The sequence below is a fragment of the Papaver somniferum genome, chromosome 9 (assembly GCF_003573695.1).
Source record: "Papaver somniferum cultivar HN1 chromosome 9, ASM357369v1, whole genome shotgun sequence".
Lineage (NCBI taxonomy): Eukaryota > Viridiplantae > Streptophyta > Magnoliopsida > Ranunculales > Papaveraceae > Papaver > Papaver somniferum.
The window spans coordinates 58,617,327-58,630,281 of NC_039366.1; positions in this window are offsets into that span (position 1 = coordinate 58,617,327).

A 12,955-nucleotide genomic window follows, 5' to 3' on the forward strand; every position below is an offset into this window, starting at 1 on the left:
TCTTCCATTTCTGTTTTGGAGGCTAAATATGCCAAAATTCGCAAAGAAAATGCATTGCTCGTCTCCCTTACTGGTTCTCGCGACCGAGCAGAAAGAAGACTTGATTATCTTGCTTATTTTAAGGATATTCAAGATAGGAATCATCAGAGAGCACTTCTTCGTCAAGTTCATCTCCGGGCTGAAGTCCTTGTAAATGACATTTTATTGTCCAAATCTCTTCCTCCTACATCAATTGAACCTTTAGAAGTAGATGATGATGAAGTTCCTCGTCCTGCTGATAGTGATTATGATTACGAAAGCGGTGCAGAGGATAATTTCTTGGAAGATGAAGAAGAAATTCCTTCTAAAGAAGCATCTGCTGGTGTTAATCAAAATGAGAAAGAAATTTCTCCTGAAGAAGTAATTGCTGGCGATAATCAAGATGCTAGTCAAGGCGAAGATCAAAACCGAAATGAAGGAGAGGCTTGCGATAATGAATATTGGCGAAGAATTTTGTTATCTCCTGCTACTGAAATTAATACTGAAGCTTGAGCTTCTTATCTAGCTTTTTCTTCTTGTCTATTTTTATCACTTTGCGAGTTACATTTTTCAACCAACTTTGGAATCAACTTTTCCTTTTAATATTTTGTTGATGAGAAAGATAATGCTTCTTGTGTATTGATTCCCATACTTGCCTCTCATTATCTTTCTTGCAAAAAATAATCTGTTACGAATACTTATAAATATTTTGTTTTATCATGTGGTCTTATTTTGCCTTCCTAATTAAAGGTCTTATTATGCCACCTCTTGTCATTGCGACAAAATCGCAGGACGTCCTTGCACTTTCATGCAAAAACCCATTGATCTTGCCTTAACTTTTTTTTGTATTATGGCCTCTTCAGGAATGTTGCGACAATATGACAGGCCTAAATATTCTTGCGAAAATAAAGCCCCATGACATTGCCGTCTTGCGACGAAATCGCAGGACGTCTTCGCACTTTCATGCGAAAACCCATTGATCTCGTCTTATCTTTTCTTTTGTATTATTGCCTCTTCAGGATTGTTGCACAAATATGACAAGCCTTAATATCTTGTAAAAAGCCTCATGACATTTGCGTCTTAAGACACTTATCAGCTCCCTAATGGAGGGTGCCGCCCTTATCTCCCCCTGGTTGCCCCTTCAAGGAGGCGTACTTCTACCATACAAGGTTAGCTCCTCCCATCCAGTCTTAACAACAACCAGTTGTTTTCGCAGCCTCTTATCCCTTTTACCTATAGGGCTTATGGTTACGAGACTGCACCCTAAGTGGGGTTTTCTTCAGGCCGAGTGCAGTATAAGCCAAGACTTGTCAAGAATGGCAAGGTACGCTTCAAACGTCCCTGGCACTCTTGACTCAACCGTGTACCTCGGCGCCTTGATCAGATCTGCACTCCTTGGGAGAGTCCTTATTACCTTAGTCGCCCAACCCAAGTCATATTAAGCTGAGAATCCAAGGTGCCTCTCCCGGATGGGCTTTATTGACCCCAAATCTCCATGACTCAGGTTGTGGCGGTGTAGCCTTTCCCTGAGCCATGCAACAGGTACCCCCTAATATGACGTACTTTAGGTCTTACATTTGCCTCTTGCGAAATTTTATTCGCGAACTAGGGTGTACGCCATAAAGGTTCGCCCCTTTCTTTTATGTCATTGTTCTGTGATTATCTCTGCGAAAATTTCGCACATCATGATCTTGTTTTGATATGAGTAATCTTGCAATTATTCTTTCAGAATCCATAACTTCTCAAAGCTTCTTACGGATAATATTTTTTAAGTACAACCTGTTCCATGGTCTGTCTAATCTATGACCAACATCTTCCTTCTGGATCCATTAATCTATAAGCTCTGTTCCAACTATCTCCTTAATGATGTAAGGTCCATCCCATTTTTTCGCTAATTTTCCACCATTTTCTCTGATATATTGGTGTTTCTCGCAGAACTAAATCTCCTGGTTGAAATTCGCGTATTTTGACACGTTTATTATATTCTCGGGCTAATCTTCGCTGATAATTCTCCATATGTTGTAAAGCTTTTTCTTCTTTCTTCTAATTCATCAAGTTTATTTAAAATCAAGCCCGCACTAAGATTTTTCTCCCAAGCTTCTCTTTTTGTTGTCGGAATAACAACTTCTGTTGGTAACACCGCTTCAACTCCGTATGTTAAACAAAAAGGTGACATTCCAGTAGCTTCTCTTCTAGTTGTATTATAAGCCCATACTGCATTATGTACTTGTTCGCACCATGCTCTGTGATGTCCTTCCAATTTCTTCTTTAATATATCTGCAATTTTTTGTTTGTTGCTTCTACTGCCCATTAGCTTGTGGATACAAAGGAGTAGACTTTCCACATTTTATCTTGAATGCATTAAGTAGCATTTCTATTCTGTCCTTCAAATTGTTTCCCATTATCAGATACCAACTGTGCAGGAATTCCGAATCTGCAAATGATATTTTCGAATATGAATGTAAAGATATCTTTGTCGCGAATATGTTGTACTGCCTTCACTTCTGTCCATTTTGTGAAATAATCTGTTGCGACTATTAATATCTTCTTTGTCCAGACCTGGTAAAAATGGCCCCACAATATCTAAGCCCCACTTTCCAAAAGGCCACACACTGGTTGAAGATGACAATGGTGCTCCAGGTGCATGTATTTTCTTTCCATGCCGCTGACAATCTTCGCAACGTCTTGATATTGTTTTGCATCTTCGTGCATGTATGGCCAGTAATAACCTTGCATTTTTGCTCTATGTGCCAAAGATCTTCCTCCTATGATTGCCAGCATCCCCACTATGTAACATTTTTAGCACTTTTTCTCCTTCCTCTCGTGTCAAACATCTGAGTGATGGTCCATTAAAGGATTTTCGGTATAGCAACCCATCTCTTAATTCATAATTCGTTGCACGGCTTTTTAACTTGTGTGTTTCCAATCTATTTCTTGGTGTTTCTCCTTTCGCCAAATATGCATGAAGTTCCATTCTCCAGTCTGCGATATTGTTCATTTGTTCTTCTTCTTCATTGTCTATTATCATCACATCCACGTCTTCTTCTTCTTTATTGATTGATGGTGACAAAGTGTTGTATTTTATGCATCTCGCAGTTGGATCTGTCATCATGCTTGAGATGAAAGCAAAAGCGTCTGCGAGTCTGTTATCCTTTCTTGAAATGTGCCTCAATTTTATTTTTGGGATTTTCGCTGACAATTCTTCAACCAGCTTCTTGTATTTCTTCAAGGATGGTTCATTTGTAGTATACTCTCCCTTTATTTGGCGAATAACTAGCTGCGAATCACTAGTGATCCTGGCATTTTCTAGTTTCATTTCTATTGCGAATTTTAAGGCATGTATCACAGCTTCATATTCTGTTTCATTATTAGTGGATGCAAATTCCAATCTGAATGAAAAAGCCATCTTTATTCCTTCTGGCGAAATTAAAACAATTCCAACTCCATTTCCTTCTCCATTTGATGATCCATCTACCAATATCTCCCATCTATTTGGTTCTGTTAATAAATCTTTTGGATCTCCGTGTTCTTCTTCTACATTCATTTCTTCTACTGCTTCATCTTCTTCTAAAGGAAATTCTGCCAAGAAATCTGCAACAACTTGTGATTTTGGTGAAGACAAAATTTCATATTTAATATCAAAGTGGCCTACTTGTGCATTCCATCTCTCCACTCTTCCTGATCTTTTAGAATTCTTCATCACTGATTCAATTGGTACTTTTGTTAATACCTTTATCTTGTGCGCTTGAAAGTATATGCGGAGCTTAAATGATGCATAAACTAATGCTAAGATTAACTTCTCAATCTTTGAGTAATTCTTCTCGGCAGTATTAAAAGTTTTGCTAATGTAATAAATGGGTTTTCCACTGCGTCTACTCGCAATAACACAACACTTAATGCATGCGACGTCGTCGCAAGATAGATCAATAATTCTTCTCCTGATTCTGCTTTTTGTAAAATAGTTGTATTCATAAGATGTTCTTTGATCCCTTGAAAAGATTTTTCACATTCATCAGTCCATTTAAATTTCGCACCCTTCTTGAGTATATCGAAAAAATATTTGCATTTGTCTGATGATCGCGAAATGAATCTCCCCAGCGAAGCTAGAAGCCCATTCAACTTCTGTACATCTTTTATTGTTGCTGGTGTTGGCATGTCACGAACTGCTTGCACTTTTTCTGGATCAACCTGTATTTCTTCCTTTGATACAATGTAGCCTAAAATTTTTCCCGATGCAACTCCAATAGTACACTTCTCAGGATTCAATTTAATGTTATACTGCCGCGTTTGTTCAAAAATCTCCCTCAGGTCTTGTACATGGTCTTTAGCTTCTTTACTATTTACTAACATGTCATCCACGTATACTTCTAATGTTTTGTGTATCCATTTTGCGAACACCTTCTCTACCATTCTTTGGTATGTCGCTCCCGCATTTCGCAAACCAAATGGCGTTTTTGTGTAACAATATAAACCTCTAGGGGAAAAGAAAACAGTATGTTCTTGATCTTCTTCAACGAGAGGGATTTGGTTATACCCTTTGTACCCACCTAAAGACGACACTCTATCGTTTCCCGCTGCGGATTCCACCATTTGAGGAATATCTGGTAACGGAAAACTATCTTTGGGGCAAGCTTTGTTTAAATCAGTGAAATCTATGCAAATCCTGATTCCTTTGTTTTTCTTTGGGACAATGACCATATTCGTTATCCATTGTGGGTATTTAGCTTCTCTTATGATTCCCGCATCAAGCATTTTCTGTAGTTCTTCTTCTATTTGGGAATGGTAAGTTGTTGCAATTTTTCTTATTCTCTGTTTAAATGGTCTCACATTTTTGTGAATCTCCAACTTGTGGCATGCAATTGATGGATCTATTCCCGGTATCTCATCCATGCTTCCTGCGAAAACATCTTTATATTCTCGCAACAAGTTAACAGTTCTTTCTTCTTCTTCCACATCCATTTTGGTTCCAATTCTCAATATTAGAGGTTCCTCTATAGTCCCAACGTTTATTTCTTTTGTTGGTTCTGCGGCAGTGTAACTTGGTTTAGGTTCTCCCATTGGTGTTGGTTCTTTTATTGTTTTCATAGGTCCTTCTCCTTCTTCTGAAATTTCGTTGGGTATTCCTTTGCCTTCTTTTTCCCTTATCATATATACTTTAAATTCTTCTTCTTTCTTTGCTTCCTTTGCCAACTTTCTGCCAAATTGTTTCTTTTTTGCTTGTCCTTCATAATGCTTTACTTCAATTTGATGACATAATTTCGCATTGTCAACATCTCCTCTAATTTCACCTATTCCATTTGGTGTGGGGAATTTAATACATTGATGCAATGTTGATACCACAACTTTTATCGCATGTATCCATGGTCTTCCTGATAACATATTATATGGCGATTCCATATCCACCAAGCACAGCGTTACAAGTGTTTCGATTTCTCCAAGTAAAATTCGTACCATTATCTCTCCTTTAGGTTTTGTTGTGGATTTTCCAAAGCCGTGAACAAAATATGTTGAACTGGACATTTCTTCATCTTTAAATCCCATTCCCCGGAATGCGTGATAAAATATTATATCCACTGAACTTCCTGTATCGATTAAAGTTTTGTTCAATATCCATTCTCCTGTGGATTTTGTCGTTGTCTCCTTCTCTTTTCGATTAATAGGCACTGTGATAACCAATGGAGATGTGTGGTTCAAATTTTCTTTTGGTATTTTTGCCGCCATGAATGTAATTTTTTGCTTTCCCGATCTTTCAAGGGTGATGTCTTTTCTACCGCCATAACCTTCCTTCCTTCAAAATTTCGTTTATGTATTCTTCCTTTGATGTTTTCATGGAATTCATTAACCATCGTTTTTGTTATCATATTACACTCCAATCTTTTGTCATCTTCATTAATTCTATTCATCTTTCTTTTAACTGGTTCACTGATTTATTTAATCACTTTCTTGATTTGAATATTCTCAACAACAATCTTCAACTTTCGATCTTCAATTCCCTGTTTCTAGCGCCATTATGTAGTTGCAGGAAATCCTACACTACACCCCTCATATGATTTCATTATTAATCAACTCATTTTTAGGTTTACACTCTTAATTTTATTGATCAATCTTTGAATGTTCTTACAAGAAAAGACAAAGAAATCAAGAATGACCTCTGCTCTAGACTTTCTCTCTCCTATTTACTTGTTTTTTACTCAAAAAAGATCTTCCCCTTTCTTTACAACTTGAACGACTATTTATAGGGAAATACATAGTGGATGACAGCTAATCTGTCCTTTATTTTCGGATATGATCTGCGACATTCTCGCAACCTTACAAATATTAATTTCGCAAGCTCTATAATTTTTGCAGGACTATCACATCTTTCTCGTGATCTTCCTGAAATTGTTCTCTGACGCTGTTTTATTGTGTTGTTGATAATTACGCTGAAATATTGTCGTTGCGAGATTCTGATCCTACATACACCAAGGAACCGTGGAACTTCATCAACAAAAAGGTATGTGAAGACTTGAACTTATCTATCACTCGAAAGTCTATCTATTCTTCTCCTACTTCTTATGAGACAAAAGTCGTATGCTATATATACTAGATAATATACACTTGATATTTCGAGCTGAGTATTCATTGCTTATCTTTTACTCGAAATCATGTGTTGGTAAAGCGTTTCGCTTTAATCAGGTTTATCTTCACCTAGTGACGAAATTCATGAAAGTTTCAATCACTTTGGAAATTGCTCCGACGAGAAAGGTTTGTTGTTCTTCACGAATGATTATCGCCCTCTGAGAATGTTTCAATGATTGAAATGAGAGTTTAGATTATATAACCATGTATTCCTTGAACAGAAATTTTCGAACTTTGTTGATCAAGAGAACTTGGTAGGATTGTGGAATTGTCTTACCAAGTCCGCGAACTGACGGAAGTTCTCGACCGAGAATTTCTGCTGGGATTTCCAAAACTCGTTTGTGTTTCTCGACCCGAGAATTTCTGCTGAGTTTGGAAAACTCAACAGATTAACTTAAGTCCGCGAACTTGTTTGTGAGCTTAAGAGTTATGATCTAAAGATGTGCTCTGAACATGAAACATTAATTATTAAAGAATGCTTTATGCAAACCGTGGCTATAATGTTCATGAGCCGATTCTAATCGAATCGAATCATATTTATTTCAATTGTGTCTTGTGTAGTTACATAAGATCTCATAGCAATTTAACAACTCTTAACTAGTTCATTTGAGTCAATTGAACTAGTTATGGTGAAGAAGAACATGATTAATATGATATGCTCATATGGTTGACCTTTTGGGTTATCATGTTGAATCAACATACGTGTACTCGTTTGGGCATGGTTTTCTCAAACCCAGTAAACGTGTACCCAAGTGTGTGTGACAAGCTATGTCTTTCGATCTAATGGTTGAGAGATATTGGCTTGAATCTAAATCAGGTTTCATCTAACGGTGGATAGAGTTTGCTTTGCACCTAAGGAAAAACCCTGATTTGAAAGGCTATATATAGGAGACATATAGCAAGAGAAAAAAACTTAATCCTCACACGTCTGTGTGCTACTAGTGCGCCCGCTAGAGTCGATCTCCATTAACTCTTGAGTTTCTTCTCTAAACTCGAGTTAACGACTTAAAGACTTCATTGGGATTGTGAAGCCAGATCGATACTACTTTTATCGTAGTTGTGTGATCTGATCTTGCATATTCTATCGTACAAGTGAAATCGATTGATTGGCTTGAGATCGTGAGGGTTCTCCGATAGGTAACATAAAGAAGTCACAAACATCTTCGTCTCACTGTTTGTGATTCCTCGTCAATCCGCTTGTGTAGTCAGGAAGGATTGTAGAGAGGTGATTGATTAATCTAGGCTTTTCTTCGGGAATATAAGTCTGGATTATTAGTTGGTTCATGTTACCTTGATTTTATATCTAAAGACGGAACAAAACCTAGGGTTTATCTGTGGAAGACACATTTATCCTTTCGATAGACTTTTCTGTGTGAGACAGATTCGTTTATTATCAAGTCTGTGATTTTGGGTTGCAGCAACTCTTAGTTGTGGGTGAGATCAGCTAAGGGAATCAAGTGTGCAGTATCCTGCTGGGATCAGAGGCGTAGGAGTACAACTGTACCTTGTATCAGTGGGAGATTAGTAGGGGTTCAACTATAGATCAGTCTGAAGTTAGCTTGGAGCAGGCTAGTGTCTGTAGCGGCTTAATACAGTGTGTATTCAATCTGGACTAGGTCCCGGGGTTTTTCTGCATTTGCGGTTTCCTCGTTAACAAAACTTCTGGTGTCTGTGTTATTTCTTTTCCGCATTATATTTTATATAATAGAAATATTACAGGTTGTGCGTTCGTGATCATCAACTTCTCTAATCCAACTTTTGGTTGTTGATTGTAGTTGATTGATCCTTGGACATTGGTCTTTGGTACCGTCCAAGTTATCTCTCTTTGATAACTCGCTATTGATTTTAGCTTGAGTAGAAATCAAATCGAGAGATTGAGATATAAACTCTTTGATATATCTTTTTATTGATCGAGACTGACTGTCTAGTTGATTCTCATAAAAAGTATATTGGAGTTTGTCCATACAGATTGCTAATCGAAATATTGGGTGGTGTTGTTAGGCCCCCGTTTTTTCAATTGGTACCACAGCAGGCAAACACGTTAAAGACCTCATCAGTTTGTGTTTGTAGCGATCTGACTCTATAGACAAGAGTTGTATCTTTGATAAACGTGTCACCAGGAATAAAGATTCTCTCTCGTTGAAATCTATTAAAGAGAAAATCTATTCTATCTCGAATATAGAAAAACCTGGTGGGTTGACGAGACAGACAAACCTTGACATGGATGCTCCTGTTTTCTCCTCGAAATAGACCAGTTCATCAAATGAATGGGATACAGCTGAAGAGAGTAGATTGATTTTAAACCTGATTAGAATTCAATATGTTAAATTGAAACAATTAAAGCTACATGTCAATGATCTTCTTGATATTGTAAAAGATTGCAAAGTCCATGGCAATGTTGAAGATCAATCTCTTGAGAGCAGTCTCGAGAAAGATGCCTTGGATATTGAACATCGTTTGAATAAACTCTCTGTTCAAGGTTGTTCAAAGCAAGCTAATATATCAGGAACTTCTGATGTTTTGTGTTCGGAAGTAAAAACAGATGTCCCAATTTTTCCACCAAACTTGGGTCAGTATGTAAAAGTGACAAACCTTCTGATAAAAAGGTGTGTCTTGTTTGTGAGACCAAGAGTTCTGTTAGACAAAAGAGAAACTCTAATTTGACTAAAGATTCCTTGGTTCAACTAAAACACACTCTAGATTTAATTCTCAAAGGTGTGACTGACATCCATATAAATGAGCCAATTGGCTTTCGTATTTATCATGTTTATGCAACCAGGAAAGTCAGTACTGTGAGTTCCTCCAATGTCCAAAGGCAGAATAGACGTCTTAATAAACATCGTCCGAAGGAAGTTCAATGCCGTATCTCTAAAAGCAACGATGTTCCTGTTGAGAAAGTCATCCCAGAAGAAAGGAAAATTGATGAGATAAGGAACTATATTAAAGAGGTAATTGTAAGGTACAAAGAGCTTGTCAACAATTTATCTTCTTCCTCATGTCAAGACACTTCTGGTAAGAACTCTAATTATGTCTCTTATTTTGATGACAGTAAATTTTATGATAATTTCTCATGTCAAACAGGATCCCTCTCTAAGACTAAGAGGAAAAACAAACTTAACCAAAGACATAAACCTCATAATGAGCATGTGGATCGTACTTGTTCTAATTAATCACAAGGTTCGAGAGCTTACTCATATAAAATCCTGCTGAGTAAGTTGTGTTCATAACAGGTATACTTGTTGCCTGCATCTGTTAAGTTAAGCCGTTTTCTTATCGTCCATGGCTAAACTTGTGTTGACAGATCCGCTAAGATCAAGTATTGGTTAAGTCAAAAGAAGATGTTGCATACTGTCTTAAAACTTGTTTTTAGGTCCTGTTTTCAAATTGTTTGAAGGACTTTATTTCTTGGGTTTTCGTTGTAATCGAACGGATTTCGTTCTGGCCCGAGTCAACAGTTTATTTGAAAACCTAAATTGTTGTCCCCAAGGATAAATACCCAACCTCTTAGGGTTACAAGTCACGTTCGTGTACTTCGGGTAGCTTTGGAGTTTTGAGAATGTCTTCCTCTTCTTCTTGCTATGGCGGTTTTGGAAAAGAATTCCTTGAAAAAGGGTTTGAGGTTGATTCCAAGAAGAAGAGAAGTCTTGTAGATGAAGATCATCCCAATGCCTCATGCTTCTTTGCATATACTCATGAAGATGCTAAAAAGGATGATATGATCTCTGCTGAAGTTGTTCATGACTTTCTTAAGTACTTTGGGGAAGCAAAACTGCAGCTTGTTGATACTCTTAAAGGTCTTGATAAGGTGAAAACTGAGTTGGAAAAGGTTGTGTCTGACCTTAGTCTCATAAAATCTCAAATCAATGATCTTCATAAAGAGAATCATCTCTCTGATGATGCAGAGAAGGCTATCGTTCACAAGCCGGAAGACTCCTTGTCCTGTGAGGATATTGTGTTGGCCATATCCTTATTCGCAGTCAGGGAAACGAAGGAGTCTGGTTCTCTCTAGCTTGTCTATTTAGATGCCTAGTATGTCTTCTTTTTGAATTTGTTGGAAGAATAACTAGTTTTTTGAATAGCGAAGATTGTGACTACACATAGTTATTTTTATTTCATCTTCTTATGTTATTTTTTAGGTTTATTGTTTTAAATTCTAAAAATATTTGGAGGATGATTGTTATTGCAGTATTTTATTGGTTTGATATATTGCAATATTTGTATGGGATATGTATTGTTTGCGTCCGTGAACTTGAAGGTCCCATATTGCGGTCAAAAGTAAAGTCGTCTATGAATTGGTATTCGTATTGATGAAAGGACGAATGGACTTTTGACATATAAAAAAGTTATGCCTATGCAATCATGTAATTGATGGAAAATAGGATTAAATCTTTTGTGTGACAAGGATAAAGTCTATTATGTTGTTATGCATATAATGAAGCACATATAGAACAGATCCTTGTATGTTATCCACGGTATTGATCTTCATTGATACATCTTGCTATGTTTTACCTTGAAGGCTCCATTGTGTGTCTTACGTTGAGCACCTTACAACTAAGTCGATTAACCTTGGCTTTGTTGGTTGTTCCGTAAGATGCTATATGTTGAGCATTATGAACTAAATTAATCATCCTTGGTTATTTAGTTTGTACTCCATAAGTTTTCCTTCTTATGTTGAGTACATGTACGGTTAAGGTGTCATGTTCATGATAATCTTAGTCGGGGTTCCATAATCTCTTATGTTGAGCCCAAAATAATTAAATTGATTACCTCGGTGATTAGTTTGGTTATTTGTTTGTATTCCGATTAGATTAATTATAGGTTCTCTTGTAATTAATCTAATTGAGTTTTCATATATTCCACAATTCTTGTGTTGAGTATATGAACGGCTACACTATCATGTTTATTGGTTAATGTAGTCACGTATTCCGTAAGGTTTTCCTTATGTTGAGTACTTGAACGGTTAAGTTAGTCACCTCCATATGATTAACTTAGTCGTAGCCTGTTGCTCCGTGAGTTTACTTATGTTGAGCACTTTCAATTAAATTGATCACTTTTGTGGTTTTGATTTAATTGCGTATTCCAATTAGAATACATGGGTTTACTTGTGTATTTTGGTTGAGTTTTGGATATAAAAATCATTCACATGGTTTTTGGTGTCCAAATAAAAATCCTTCTTTTCTTTCGAAATTAAGGTCGCTCTTGTTGTTCCTTTGGGAATGACATCAAATGGGGGAGAGTTCTTTTGAACTTGTGCTTAATGGTAATATCTTGCGGGGAGTGCGGCTGTGGAATTTTATAGAGGTTATCTTGCGTCTTAAAACTCCTTGATGAATGTTGTTAGCTTCGGCTATAAGATTGCATCTAAATTAAGATGATATGTTGTCTTTCTTTTGGTCATGAAATGTCTCTTGTGGAAATTTCATTATGAACCCGTTCTTGTACCTTTGCCAATTTTATTGACAAAAAGGGGGAGAAATATTGTAGGTCACACTACAAATACATATGGTTTTCGGATCATTGTGTAAGGGGGAGTGGTTTCCATGATCGAGATGGCGTATTGACTGAGGGGGAGTGATACACATCACCATAGTATTATTGTTAAAGTCGTGAATAATAAAACTATGACATTGAATAATAATGATCGAGAATCTCGATTTCTCTCATTTTTATAGCTACGGATCTTCAACAACGGTGATACTAAACTTACAACCTTTGGGATCATTGGAGTACTTGGAAGGACGAAGATTTCAAGGAACGTTGAAGATTGGACTATGGAATAGGAGCCACTAAAGTTTATCTTTTTTGTATTCCATATGTATTAATAGTTTTGTCATTAAAATTGACAAAGGGGGAGATTGTTAGAGCATAGCTCGGTCAACATCGCATGTGTTTCTATATCAAGCATGTTTGCCAATGTTAGTGATCAAAACTATAAAGTCTTGATTTCTAGCCTATTATCTAAGTCTCGGACTAGGATAGGAAAAGTGTAGTTAAGCTCAAGGACTTCATGGTGATTCAACGACAACGACGAAGATCTACACCAAGGAACCGTGGAACTTCATCAACAAAAAGGTATGTGAAGACTTGAACTTATCTATCACTCGAAAGTCTATCTATTCTTCTCCTACTTCTTATGAGACAAAAGTCGTATGCTATATAGACTAGATCATATACACTTGATATTTCGAGCTGAGTATTCATTACTTATCTTTTACTCGAAATCATGTGTTGGTAAAGCGTTTCGCTTTGATCAGGTTTATCTTCACCTAGTGACGAAAGTTATGAAAGTTTCAATCACTTTGGAAATTGCTCTGACGAG